At 37.8% G+C, this 15766-nt stretch overlaps 1 protein-coding gene across 3 annotated transcripts in view; it reads left to right on the top strand.

The window, feature by feature from the left end:
- The first annotated feature begins 10428 nt into the window (after positions 1–10428).
- LOC112047587 (plasma membrane ascorbate-dependent reductase CYBRD1-like) overlaps positions 10429–15766 on the top strand; it is a 100176-nt gene continuing 94838 nt past the window's right edge. Inside the window, exon 1 of one of the 3 annotated variants that reach the window (XM_024084730.2) lies at positions 10429–10495. The gene's annotated coding sequence lies outside the window, so the exon portion shown is untranslated. Of the gene's footprint in view, positions 10751–15766 lie in introns of all 3 variants that reach the window. The other 2 variants (XM_024084731.2, XM_024084728.2) reach the window with 2 other exon arrangements.

Genomic DNA, 15766 nt, shown 5'->3' with positions numbered 1-15766 from the left:
TATTTTCGTTTTATTTTGTGCTTGCACCATTGACCTCTTATAATAAAAAAAACGCACAATCATGTAGAAAATTTCACTTAAAAACTGGACAATTTTGCTTTGAAAGTTTTAGAATTATTGGTTAAGAAAATTATACATAAAGGCTTTTAAATATAGTCCAGTATTCAATAAAATTCCCAATTTAGAGCAAATTCAATCTTAAGGATTGAGTTTAAGGCTGAATTTGCAAATGCGACTACTTGATTTGAGTGCTAAGAAGTTGTGTTTGGCACTCATTGAGTGGGGACGTTTTTTGGTCGCTGATTGTGCATCCACTTTTAATAAAAAGTGCTCGAAGGACCTCTTTAATCCAACTCTTAAGTAGTATCGTTGAAAAAATGGAGTAACTTCTACTGTTTTCCCAACATTTCCTTTCACTGCTCTGCTCCTATTGATCGTAGCGTGATGAAAAGTATACTATAACCTGCCCAGGGGTATGAAGAATAATTGTACCAAGTTTCGTTAAAATCAGTTGAGTAGCTTTTGTTTTTATAGTAAACATACATATAGACAAAAAAAAATTACTGATTGCATTTTTGGCATCAGTATCAATCACTAATCACCCCCTGATATTTATTTTGGAAATGTATTTCATGTACAGAATTGATCTCTCTAGATTTATAATAAGTAGGTATAGATGATTGGTTTGTTTATTCGTTTTCTTGTTTGTTACGTTTGTTGGTAACAGAAAAACCCAATACAGTTTCAAATGTTACTTTGCCGCTTACTTCGCAAAAGTGATAAAAAATGTATTCTTCTTCAAGAAACATACTTTTATTAAACCAATTATTTAACCAGATCTTTATTTATACAACATATCATCTCCATATACTATTATAAGGGGATATGCCTGGGTTTCTGGGGCCGACGTTATAATGGCCGGCGGGCAATTCCTTTATGAACATAGCGAAACATTATGGCATGGCGTTTTCCGTCCAAGGTATCTTCCAGACTTACGTCTCATCATCAGAGTCGCTATGCACGAGTATATCACATACGTAATGTTTGAGCAGTTTGATCATGAATAAATATTTTGTTCCTGGGCCCAATGAACAATAGTAGGTAATAGTTGACGAAACCAGGTTAAGTTCCACTGGATCGTGGAAAACAATATATAGAACAAAGCAACATTTTGCAGGAGAACTCTAGAAACACGTCCTACTATGCTTTGCGCGCCCGAAGTATCCGAAGCATAGCTGTTGGTCATGTAATGTCAACCACACCCTTCAGGCCGGAACACACAGCATTGCTAGTTAGCGGCAGATAGTAGCACCTATCCCTGATAGCCCAGTGGATATGACCTCTGCCTCCGATTCCGAAGGGTGTGGGTTCGAATCCGGTCCGGGGCATGCACCTCCAACTTTTCACTTGTGTGCATTTTAAGAAATTAAATATCACGTGTCTCTAACGGTGAAGGAAAAATATCGTGAGGAAACCTGCATACCAGATATTTTCTTAATTATCTGCGTACGTGCGAAGTCTGCCAATCCGCATTGGGCCAGCGTGGTGGACTATTGGCCTACCTCTCTCATTCTGAGAGGAGACTCGAGCTCAGCAGTGAGCCGAATATGGGTTGATAAGGACAAATAGTTACTTATGTTGATAGGAGAGTCTCCGAATAAGTTCTGTCACAAATAGCCCTACTTCGTGATTGCCTCAAACTGGTATTGTACTGGAGGAGTTATTTGAGATATTGACTGGTAAGATCGGAAAGATAAATTAGGTAGGTATCTTTCCGATTTTTTTGTGGAATATAGAAAGTTTAGCGGCTATTTCTCTCAATCTTATAGAGGAATTTCAGGTATAATTTCCTTTAATAGAGATATTGTTAACTTCGATGCGATGAAAACGTCGATTTTTTTATTCAATACAAGTTAGACTGCTATGTCATGTGATGCTAAGTGACCATGCACTTTAAGATGGAAGCAGACTCGTTTAGATGAAGTAAGTATAAGTTTATTTTATCCATAACGGTTTCTACGTACAGTAAGGCTAAACCGCTTCGCGGTAGGTGCCTTGTAGAGTGATAACCAGTGGTGTGCACAAGGTTTTTAACTAGGGTATGCACTAAATGTAAAAAATGAAAATTCTTTGTCTAACTATGTACGAGTATTCTGTGATCCAACAAAGGTTTGTATTGAGTCCTTAGGGAGGAAGTGAATGTTTGCATCTATGGAATGCACACAACTGGTGATAACTAGCCACGATCGAAGCTACTACCAGACCAGACCTGAGCCAATTTACAAAATATAAAATCCTATACTGATCGGTGCTGGGAATCGAACCTCGATCTCTGCTGAGAACCACAGCACTAAATGCGACCAGAGTAGTCGTCATAAACTACGTTGATCAGAGCGAGTGACGTGGGATGATATACGTTGTAATAATACCCAAGTTTTTAACGTAACGTCGTAACGGGTAAATTATTTATATCAGAAAATAGTAAATTTAATCAATTTAAACCTATTTCCAATTTATGAAGAACTAACGCAAGACGCAGAGGAGATCCGCAGAAGAACCTAAGTCACCGACATAGCTTAAAGAGTCGCGAAGCTGAAGTGGCAATGGGCAGGGCACATAGTTCGAAGAGCCGATGGACGTTGGGGTCCCAAGGTGGTGCAATGGCGACCCCACACTACAAAGCGCAGTGTTGGTAGACCCCCACCAGGTGGACTGACGACATCAAGCGAGTCACAGGGATTCGCTGGATGCAGGTAGCTCAGGATCGTGATGTTTAGAAATCCCTACAAAAGATCTATGTCCTGCTGTGGACGTCTATCGGCTGATATGATGATGATAATGAACGCAAGACGTGTTTAATTATATAAAACTAGCGGACGTCCGCGACTTCGTCCGCGTGGAATTTAGTTTTTCACAAATCCCTTGGTAACCATGGATTAATCTGGGATAAAAAGTAGCCTACCTATGTGTTAATCCAGACTATAATCTATCTCTACTTCAAATTTCAGGTGATTCCGTTCAGTAGCCGAGTTGTATAGAAATTAATACATAATACACGTATAGTACAAGGTAGAGTATTGCGTAGAGGGGTAGGCACGTTGTGGCACTGTATATATGTATGTATATAGAAAAAAATTTGGTTGTAGGTAGTAAATAAACTAATTTTAACCATCTTATTTAACTGCTACATTTCTGCGTAGAAGGAAAATAGTATGTCTAATATCGCCTTTCACTAAATCTTTATCGATTCCCTAAATAGGTAAACATTTCTCGAATCATTCGACATATCGATCATTCCATTTGCTAATAGGAAGATACGAGTGTTAAATGTACGTACCTGTAAGTCTTAAGAACCGCGAAAAAAAATATCTGTAAGGTTACTACTATTAAACTATTTACCAAATTTTTTCATCCTCATATGCAAAAAATATCGTCAACATTACAATATAAATATAGACATATGCAAGTACATATTTATATTAGAAAGAGTATAATTATGTGAACGAACGTATATATATAAAAACAAAAATGCATCTCATACATCATTTACATTCAGCAAACGACCTAAACCGCCAGTCATACCAGCTCTACGAGTACAAAAAAACAAAGCAGAGAACAAAACGTAGCGAAACGTAGACGTATCCGCACGAAACGTACACGTATAACACAACCCCGGATAGCTGTAGCCCAGCATCCGTGGCCGGGGCGGCGTAGCTCCGCGCTACGGGTATCCTTAATGAAACCGTAGATCGCGCAGCCGCGTCCCCTTTCCCCCCTTCGGAGGCTGCCACTGACAGTGTCTCGCGAACCGCGCTGTCGACTTCACACGTACGACACAGTCCTCACATATATCTACATATATCTTTTAAAAAATCTATTAATTGTATTGTTAGTGAGCTCGTTTCGACTCGCGTATCGATTGCAGTGCCAGTTTAATTGATAGTGTTGCAGGTTTTTGTTGTAAGAAAGTAGGGCGGGACGCTTTGTCCGTACTACGCCCGTGAGGCTGGAGCGCGCAGCTTCCCTTCCCGGCGATATATATACCTACCGCTTACCTACTATCGCGTATAGTATGCAAGCTTGACAGCGACTTTATTGTAGAGCTTCGAGTGTTGGTTGCGCTTTGATTTGTTCTATCCTCAGGTACTTCGTACATAGTATGTTTTATTATTTGAATTATTTTTGTACATAGTATGTTTTATTATTTGAATTATTTTTATTAATTTTCACAAAATCTATATTTACTCAAGACAAGACAAGAGTCGGTATGGTATAAAACACTCTATAGATAATCATATTACTATTAACACTATAAGTATTATGAATTATGATAAATATAGTTTCATCACGCTCTCTCGGCAAGTTTTAATAAAATTAAAAAAAAATTGAGTAAGTTCCTAAGTACCTACCTAAACCTAGGTATCTAGTGTCTACCCCTTAAATGATATAATATATCTAGTTAATACAAATAATTACCTATGTTTAGATAACTTAAAATAATGTTGCATGAATTCATTCTAAGAAAATAATGTTAATAAATTATTATTTAAACATTTAATTAATAATATATACCTATTGAGTTACAAACAGGTTAAGACAATTTAGCTGAATCTCAAACAGTTTTAAAATTAAAACCATAACTAAAAAGGAAATCATACTATAGTTCTTTTATCACATTAATTGACGTAATAATTTTTCCCTTTCAACATAAATGGGATTGATTTAAAAGCGGGCGCGTATTACACCGTCACTAATGAGCAACGTTTCCCAGCGCAACTACGAGTGTAGACAAGGACCCTTGGCGCAAATAGGCCACGGGGATTCATTACCGTGCCGTACCGTGCCGGTGATATTGCAGGGTTAAACTTGTAGGTGATATCACAAGTGGAAAATGAGCCAACTTCTGGGATACAATCCATTCTTATAATACAGATAAAAGGAAAGAAACGATGAAATTTTTCATCAAAAGACGTGTTTGTCAAACAATTTTAACGTCTGCGGCTTTGTTTGAAAAGTTTCCCAAATACTTGTTGTTTAGTGAAAATGTCGAAGTTTGGACAAGCAAGTTTGTCAAACATGTTATGTTATTTAATGTAGGTTTGCTGATTTATGCCTAACATAAGCGAATCTACTTAACCTAAAAGAAATAAGCATATCTTGTAGTTATGTATTTTATTATACCATGATATCGACATGAATGTACATAATACCTTGAATAGGATTGACAATCTTTACATTAATTTTTGATCTATTTGTCATGTCCGCTAAAAGGGTAAGGCTATTTGACCCGACAAAAAGCCCTGGTAAAACGTAGTACTTACTCGTATACCTACATGAGTTTTAATCCGAAACTGGAGTATCCTCAGGAGATATATTATCTAAGTAGGTCTACGTCTACTCTAAACTTATTAAAAAAACTGCTTTTCTTCATTAGGTATAAAATCTTTATTTTAATTAGGATGTAGCATATATTTAGCTGAAGTGCCTTGTTGATCAAGTAGTTAGCCAATGTGGCTTTCGATCATAATATTCATGGTACCTGGAGTCCTCGGGCGGCCTATAAATAATGAGGATTTCTTTCTTCCACGAAATTCTCAGTAGCTGTTCAGAATTTGAAAGTTCGCATGGCGATATATCCCAGTGCTTTGAAGATCAGGTTAAGCCGTCGAGAGATCTGGTAGAGGCCTGGCCCTGTTGTAGACTATTTTATTAGAATAGTCTACTTAGGCTTTTTCATCATCATCTTCATTTTATGTTGATAATTTTAAGCAGACATTTTTTCTCTCACATCAGTCAAATCAGTGCGATCTCAGCTGATGTTTTAAGTGACGAAGTCGAAGATGAAAGCGGGCTTGTTTGGAAGAGGTTGTTCTACGCGGTATCGTACCGGGACGCTAAATCTTTGTCTTTGCTGGTAGACAAAGACCAGACAAAGAGATTAACAGACGTGGTCAGAAATTAAGGCTTCTTAAAGTATAATTGTTTTAAACATAGGTAGATGTTCACGCATAGGGTACCTATGTCATAAATTCATAATATAGATGTTATCGCTATTAATTAGACGCAATACGAATAGGTAGGTGCTCATAAACTTCACTACCGCGTTACCTCACGGCGGCTATGTTATGAATGTTAATGCAATTTTGTACGAGTGCAAGTTGATTGATCGTGATTGTTATGCATTAGGTACCCAGCTACCAGAAACAACACTAGACTTAAAATGAAAATGTACCCATTGAGTAAACGTGCAGTCTTTATTAGGAATAGTTTTATTAGTGCTCTTTGTAACAAAGAAAACGTCCATAGAAGCATCAACATTGCTGTGTTAAAGGGATAATTACCGATTTAATTAAAGGTATATGAGGCACATCATGTTGATGGACACCTAGAGCGGCACTTTGCAAGATGTGTCCACTGCCAAATGCTTGTAGGTGACCCCTACCAAAAAAAAGAGCATGGGCTAAGAAACAATTATCACCATTATCATCTTAACAGCTAATGGGCGTCCACTGCATGACATAGACCTTTTAGGGACTTCCAAACATAATCATCTTAAACCGCTTGCATCCACTGCGACTAGCTTGGTATCGTCAGTCGACCTGGTAAGGGGTCTACCAACACTCAGTCCTGGATTACCATATACGCTATATAAGCAATTGCTAAGGGCTAAAAAACAAACACACTAAATTAAAAGCAATTTCAAAATCCGCGCATTTTAAATTAACGTCGATTCTGTGTTGTATTGAAGTTTACATAAGGAAATGGGGGCTTATAGGGGAAGGTTGAGGGATATAAAGTAACCTTAATCCGGCACTGCCAACACTGTCCTTTCTGGTGCGTTGTCGCCATTCCAGCACTCTGGGAACCCAACATCCATCGGCTCTTCGAACTATATGCCTCACCTAATGCCACTTCAGCTACGCGACTCGTTGAGCTATGAAAAAACATTCAACTTTTATTAAATGAGTCAGGTCTGGCTATAAACGACTCTCGTTCTACAAAAATGTAAAAGTCTGATTGTTCCTCAAAATTGCAAATTGCAATACAGAAACGCGTGCGTCGTGAAAGTGATACGCGGTGTGCATTACTTGCTTGTCTTATCAACAACAAACAGTCTATTGCAAATAATAATGTAGTCTGCCGTTACGTAAGATTATGATGATTAAATTAATCATTAATATTAATCAATAATATTAATATAATATTGACGAAAATATTCATCATTGTCGTCGTCAAAATAAAATGTAAAACAGAGTACTTAATAAATAGAAATGGAAAGTTGATCTATACTAATATTATAAAGAGGTAAAGTTTGTAAGTTTGTAAGTTTGTCACATTTTTTAAATGGGGTAATCTTCGGAACTACTGGTCCGATTTTGAAAATTCTTTCACCAGTAGAATGCTACATTATCGGGGAGTGCTATAGGCTATATTTTATATTGGTATCATATATATTAGCCGAGTTATCACAGTTTTTGTCATACAGGTCGGACTGAAAATCCTCTTAAACAGACTTATTCGCATGCGCTGCCTTAACTATTGTGTAAAATTTAAATTTATGTATGGAGACTTTATGTATCTTTAAAAGTTCTACAAAAAAGTCCGCGACACCATATATTTATCTTCTATATATTAGCAGATATAGTACCTTTTGTGTTTTAAAAATAATTAATTTTATATACTTAGGTTTACGTTATTATTTATACAACTAAACTTTAATCCTTATTAAAATAAATTATTTAATAATCACAAGGATATTATGGAGATAAGATTTGCCCTTTACAGTATGTTAATTACTTAAATAGTTTCGGAGATAATACAAAATTTCTAAAAGACGCAGAAATTCCGCTATATGACGCCCGGCGCTTTCATTTACGTAGTTCCCGTTCCCGTGTGAATATGGGGATCAAACATAGCCTATGACACTCGCAAATAACGTAGCTTTCTATTGGTAAAACAATTTTCCAAATCGGTCCGGTAGATCCAGAGATTACCTCGTACAACCACACGAACTTTACCTCTTTATATTATTAGCATAGAAGGCTCTATTTCTCTTGGTCATACCACTACTCTCGAAGGACTGGACCGATTTTGCTAAGGGTAGGAGTAAGATAGAGAAGTTACAGGGTAGGGTAGGGTACGGGTAGGGAAGCGTAGGGGTAGTGTAGGGGTAGGGTAGGTTTAGGGCCGGTGTAGTGGTAGGGTAGGGGTAGAGGTTAAGTGTAGTGGTAGGGTAGGGGTAGAGGTAGGGTAGAGGTACGGGTAGGATAGGGAAGTGGTAGGGTAGGGGTAGGATAGGCGTGAGATAGGGGTACGGGTGGGATAGGGGTAGGAAAGGGACAGGGTACGGGGAGGGTAGAGCCGTGATAGCCTAGTGGATATGACCTCTGCCTCCGATTCCGGAGGGTGTGGGTTCGAATCCGGTCCGGGGCATGCACCTCCAACTTTTCAGTTGTGTGCATTTTAAAAAATTAAATATCACGTTTCTCAATCGGTGAAGGAAAACATCGTGAGGAAACCTACATACCAGAGAATTTTCTTAATTCTCTGCGTGTGTGAAGTCTGCCAATCCGCATTGGGCCAGCGTGGTGGACTATTGGCCTAACCCCTCTCATTCTGAGAGGAGACTCGAGCTCAGCTGTGAGCCGAATATGGGTTGATGACGACGGGGAGGGTAGGGGTAGGATGGGGGTAGGGGTAGGGTAGGATAGGGGTAGTAGTAAAGTTGACATCGAAATTTACGCGGACGAAGTCGCGGGCGTCCGCTATAATTATATAATTTAAAACTACTAAGACTGAGGAATGGGTTGAACTAAAAACTTAAATAAGTAGATCCAGAAAAATAATGTACCGATAGAATTACATATTCATGGATAAACCAGGCGATGTTTCTGCATTCGCCTAAAATTCCCGGTAATTCCGCTGAGGTCCCAATAAGGAGCCAACGGCATTTACACAATCAGAAAAAATTTTAATAAAAAAAATTCAACCGACTTCCAACTCGAAAATTAACCTAAACTAAAAAGCAAAAAATAACATCTTACCTATATGCTACCTTCTGATCAGTTTGAAGGCGGTGCCAAGCCAGTGATGTTTTAATTTAAGCCGTTTAAATTACAAAATTTCTGTGGTCCTTTCAGAAACGGCTTTAATTAAAACATGACACTGGATTGGCACCGCCTTCAAACTGATCAGAAGGTAGCATATAGGTAAGATGTTATTTTTTGCTTTTTAGTTTAGGTTAATTTTCGAGTTGGAAGTCGGTTGAATTTTTTTTATTAAAATTTTTTCTGATTGTGTAAATGCCGTTGGCTCCTTATTGGGACCTCAGCGGAATTACCGGGAATTTTCTGGATGCAGGTAGCTCAGGATCGTGATGTTTAGAAATCCCTACAAAAGATCTATGTCCTGCTGTGGACGTCTATCGGCTGATATGATGATGATAATGAACGCAAGACGTGTTTAATTATATAAAACTAGCGGACGTCCGCGACTTCGTCCGCGTGGAATTTAGTTTTTCACAAATCCCTTGGTAACCATGGATTAATCTGGGATAAAAAGTAGCCTACCTATGTGTTAATCCAGACTATAATCTATCTCTACTTCAAATTTCAGGTGATTCCGTTCAGTAGCCGAGTTGTATAGAAATTAATACATAATACACGTATAGTACAAGGTAGAGTATTGCGTAGAGGGGTAGGCACGTTGTGGCACTGTATATATGTATGTATATAGAAAAAAATTTGGTTGTAGGTAGTAAATAAACTAATTTTAACCATCTTATTTAACTGCTACATTTCTGCGTAGAAGGAAAATAGTATGTCTAATATCGCCTTTCACTAAATCTTTATCGATTCCCTAAATAGGTAAACATTTCTCGAATCATTCGACATATCGATCATTCCATTTGCTAATAGGAAGATACGAGTGTTAAATGTACGTACCTGTAAGTCTTAAGAACCGCGAAAAAAAATATCTGTAAGGTTACTACTATTAAACTATTTACCAAATTTTTTCATCCTCATATGCAAAAAATATCGTCAACATTACAATATAAATATAGACATATGCAAGTACATATTTATATTAGAAAGAGTATAATTATGTGAACGAACGTATATATATAAAAACAAAAATGCATCTCATACATCATTTACATTCAGCAAACGACCTAAACCGCCAGTCATACCAGCTCTACGAGTACAAAAAAACAAAGCAGAGAACAAAACGTAGCGAAACGTAGACGTATCCGCACGAAACGTACACGTATAACACAACCCCGGATAGCTGTAGCCCAGCATCCGTGGCCGGGGCGGCGTAGCTCCGCGCTACGGGTATCCTTAATGAAACCGTAGATCGCGCAGCCGCGTCCCCTTTCCCCCCTTCGGAGGCTGCCACTGACAGTGTCTCGCGAACCGCGCTGTCGACTTCACACGTACGACACAGTCCTCACATATATCTACATATATCTTTTAAAAAATCTATTAATTGTATTGTTAGTGAGCTCGTTTCGACTCGCGTATCGATTGCAGTGCCAGTTTAATTGATAGTGTTGCAGGTTTTTGTTGTAAGAAAGTAGGGCGGGACGCTTTGTCCGTACTACGCCCGTGAGGCTGGAGCGCGCAGCTTCCCTTCCCGGCGATATATATACCTACCGCTTACCTACTATCGCGTATAGTATGCAAGCTTGACAGCGACTTTATTGTAGAGCTTCGAGTGTTGGTTGCGCTTTGATTTGTTCTATCCTCAGGTACTTCGTACATAGTATGTTTTATTATTTGAATTATTTTTGTACATAGTATGTTTTATTATTTGAATTATTTTTATTAATTTTCACAAAATCTATATTTACTCAAGACAAGACAAGAGTCGGTATGGTATAAAACACTCTATAGATAATCATATTACTATTAACACTATAAGTATTATGAATTATGATAAATATAGTTTCATCACGCTCTCTCGGCAAGTTTTAATAAAATTAAAAAAAAATTGAGTAAGTTCCTAAGTACCTACCTAAACCTAGGTATCTAGTGTCTACCCCTTAAATGATATAATATATCTAGTTAATACAAATAATTACCTATGTTTAGATAACTTAAAATAATGTTGCATGAATTCATTCTAAGAAAATAATGTTAATAAATTATTATTTAAACATTTAATTAATAATATATACCTATTGAGTTACAAACAGGTTAAGACAATTTAGCTGAATCTCAAACAGTTTTAAAATTAAAACCATAACTAAAAAGGAAATCATACTATAGTTCTTTTATCACATTAATTGACGTAATAATTTTTCCCTTTCAACATAAATGGGATTGATTTAAAAGCGGGCGCGTATTACACCGTCACTAATGAGCAACGTTTCCCAGCGCAACTACGAGTGTAGACAAGGACCCTTGGCGCAAATAGGCCACGGGGATTCATTACCGTGCCGTACCGTGCCGGTGATATTGCAGGGTTAAACTTGTAGGTGATATCACAAGTGGAAAATGAGCCAACTTCTGGGATACAATCCATTCTTATAATACAGATAAAAGGAAAGAAACGATGAAATTTTTCATCAAAAGACGTGTTTGTCAAACAATTTTAACGTCTGCGGCTTTGTTTGAAAAGTTTCCCAAATACTTGTTGTTTAGTGAAAATGTCGAAGTTTGGACAAGCAAGTTTGTCAAACATGTTATGTTATTTAATGTAGGTTTGCTGATTTATGCCTAACATAAGCGAATCTACTTAACCTAAAAGAAATAAGCATATCTTGTAGTTATGTATTTTATTATACCATGATATCGACATGAATGTACATAATACCTTGAATAGGATTGACAATCTTTACATTAATTTTTGATCTATTTGTCATGTCCGCTAAAAGGGTAAGGCTATTTGACCCGACAAAAAGCCCTGGTAAAACGTAGTACTTACTCGTATACCTACATGAGTTTTAATCCGAAACTGGAGTATCCTCAGGAGATATATTATCTAAGTAGGTCTACGTCTACTCTAAACTTATTAAAAAAACTGCTTTTCTTCATTAGGTATAAAATCTTTATTTTAATTAGGATGTAGCATATATTTAGCTGAAGTGCCTTGTTGATCAAGTAGTTAGCCAATGTGGCTTTCGATCATAATATTCATGGTACCTGGAGTCCTCGGGCGGCCTATAAATAATGAGGATTTCTTTCTTCCACGAAATTCTCAGTAGCTGTTCAGAATTTGAAAGTTCGCATGGCGATATATCCCAGTGCTTTGAAGATCAGGTTAAGCCGTCGAGAGATCTGGTAGAGGCCTGGCCCTGTTGTAGACTATTTTATTAGAATAGTCTACTTAGGCTTTTTCATCATCATCTTCATTTTATGTTGATAATTTTAAGCAGACATTTTTTCTCTCACATCAGTCAAATCAGTGCGATCTCAGCTGATGTTTTAAGTGACGAAGTCGAAGATGAAAGCGGGCTTGTTTGGAAGAGGTTGTTCTACGCGGTATCGTACCGGGACGCTAAATCTTTGTCTTTGCTGGTAGACAAAGACCAGACAAAGAGATTAACAGACGTGGTCAGAAATTAAGGCTTCTTAAAGTATAATTGTTTTAAACATAGGTAGATGTTCACGCATAGGGTACCTATGTCATAAATTCATAATATAGATGTTATCGCTATTAATTAGACGCAATACGAATAGGTAGGTGCTCATAAACTTCACTACCGCGTTACCTCACGGCGGCTATGTTATGAATGTTAATGCAATTTTGTACGAGTGCAAGTTGATTGATCGTGATTGTTATGCATTAGGTACCCAGCTACCAGAAACAACACTAGACTTAAAATGAAAATGTACCCATTGAGTAAACGTGCAGTCTTTATTAGGAATAGTTTTATTAGTGCTCTTTGTAACAAAGAAAACGTCCATAGAAGCATCAACATTGCTGTGTTAAAGGGATAATTACCGATTTAATTAAAGGTATATGAGGCACATCATGTTGATGGACACCTAGAGCGGCACTTTGCAAGATGTGTCCACTGCCAAATGCTTGTAGGTGACCCCTACCAAAAAAAAGAGCATGGGCTAAGAAACAATTATCACCATTATCATCTTAACAGCTAATGGGCGTCCACTGCATGACATAGACCTTTTAGGGACTTCCAAACATAATCATCTTAAACCGCTTGCATCCACTGCGACTAGCTTGGTATCGTCAGTCGACCTGGTAAGGGGTCTACCAACACTCAGTCCTGGATTACCATATACGCTATATAAGCAATTGCTAAGGGCTAAAAAACAAACACACTAAATTAAAAGCAATTTCAAAATCCGCGCATTTTAAATTAACGTCGATTCTGTGTTGTATTGAAGTTTACATAAGGAAATGGGGGCTTATAGGGGAAGGTTGAGGGATATAAAGTAACCTTAATCCGGCACTGCCAACACTGTCCTTTCTGGTGCGTTGTCGCCATTCCAGCACTCTGGGAACCCAACATCCATCGGCTCTTCGAACTATATGCCTCACCTAATGCCACTTCAGCTACGCGACTCGTTGAGCTATGAAAAAACATTCAACTTTTATTAAATGAGTCAGGTCTGGCTATAAACGACTCTCGTTCTACAAAAATGTAAAAGTCTGATTGTTCCTCAAAATTGCAAATTGCAATACAGAAACGCGTGCGTCGTGAAAGTGATACGCGGTGTGCATTACTTGCTTGTCTTATCAACAACAAACAGTCTATTGCAAATAATAATGTAGTCTGCCGTTACGTAAGATTATGATGATTAAATTAATCATTAATATTAATCAATAATATTAATATAATATTGACGAAAATATTCATCATTGTCGTCGTCAAAATAAAATGTAAAACAGAGTACTTAATAAATAGAAATGGAAAGTTGATCTATACTAATATTATAAAGAGGTAAAGTTTGTAAGTTTGTAAGTTTGTCACATTTTTTAAATGGGGTAATCTTCGGAACTACTGGTCCGATTTTGAAAATTCTTTCACCAGTAGAATGCTACATTATCGGGGAGTGCTATAGGCTATATTTTATATTGGTATCATATATATTAGCCGAGTTATCACAGTTTTTGTCATACAGGTCGGACTGAAAATCCTCTTAAACAGACTTATTCGCATGCGCTGCCTTAACTATTGTGTAAAATTTAAATTTATGTATGGAGACTTTATGTATCTTTAAAAGTTCTACAAAAAAGTCCGCGACACCATATATTTATCTTCTATATATTAGCAGATATAGTACCTTTTGTGTTTTAAAAATAATTAATTTTATATACTTAGGTTTACGTTATTATTTATACAACTAAACTTTAATCCTTATTAAAATAAATTATTTAATAATCACAAGGATATTATGGAGATAAGATTTGCCCTTTACAGTATGTTAATTACTTAAATAGTTTCGGAGATAATACAAAATTTCTAAAAGACGCAGAAATTCCGCTATATGACGCCCGGCGCTTTCATTTACGTAGTTCCCGTTCCCGTGTGAATATGGGGATCAAACATAGCCTATGACACTCGCAAATAACGTAGCTTTCTATTGGTAAAACAATTTTCCAAATCGGTCCGGTAGATCCAGAGATTACCTCGTACAACCACACGAACTTTACCTCTTTATATTATTAGCATAGAAGGCTCTATTTCTCTTGGTCATACCACTACTCTCGAAGGACTGGACCGATTTTGCTAAGGGTAGGAGTAAGATAGAGAAGTTACAGGGTAGGGTAGGGTACGGGTAGGGAAGCGTAGGGGTAGTGTAGGGGTAGGGTAGGTTTAGGGCCGGTGTAGTGGTAGGGTAGGGGTAGAGGTTAAGTGTAGTGGTAGGGTAGGGGTAGAGGTAGGGTAGAGGTACGGGTAGGATAGGGAAGTGGTAGGGTAGGGGTAGGATAGGCGTGAGATAGGGGTACGGGTGGGATAGGGGTAGGAAAGGGACAGGGTACGGGGAGGGTAGAGCCGTGATAGCCTAGTGGATATGACCTCTGCCTCCGATTCCGGAGGGTGTGGGTTCGAATCCGGTCCGGGGCATGCACCTCCAACTTTTCAGTTGTGTGCATTTTAAAAAATTAAATATCACGTTTCTCAATCGGTGAAGGAAAACATCGTGAGGAAACCTACATACCAGAGAATTTTCTTAATTCTCTGCGTGTGTGAAGTCTGCCAATCCGCATTGGGCCAGCGTGGTGGACTATTGGCCTAACCCCTCTCATTCTGAGAGGAGACTCGAGCTCAGCTGTGAGCCGAATATGGGTTGATGACGACGGGGAGGGTAGGGGTAGGATGGGGGTAGGGGTAGGGTAGGATAGGGGTAGTAGTAAAGTTGACATCGAAATTTACGCGGACGAAGTCGCGGGCGTCCGCTATAATTATATAATTTAAAACTACTAAGACTGAGGAATGGGTTGAACTAAAAACTTAAATAAGTAGATCCAGAAAAATAATGTACCGATAGAATTACATATTCATGGATAAACCAGGCGATGTTTCTGCATTCGCCTAAAATTCCCGGTAATTCCGCTGAGGTCCCAATAAGGAGCCAACGGCATTTACACAATCAGAAAAAATTTTAATAAAAAAAATTCAACCGACTTCCAACTCGAAAATTAACCTAAACTAAAAAGCAAAAAATAACATCTTACCTATATGCTACCTTCTGATCAGTTTGAAGGCGGTGCCAAGCCAGTGATGTTTTAATTTAAGCCGTTTAAATTACAAAATTTCTGTGGTCCTTTCAGAAACGGCTTTAATTAAAAC

This window comes from Bicyclus anynana, chromosome 5 (assembly GCF_947172395.1).
Source record: "Bicyclus anynana chromosome 5, ilBicAnyn1.1, whole genome shotgun sequence".
NCBI lineage: Eukaryota > Metazoa > Arthropoda > Insecta > Lepidoptera > Nymphalidae > Bicyclus > Bicyclus anynana.
Note: the sequence above shows the minus strand (reverse complement) of the source record. Positions and strands in the feature narration are given on the sequence as shown.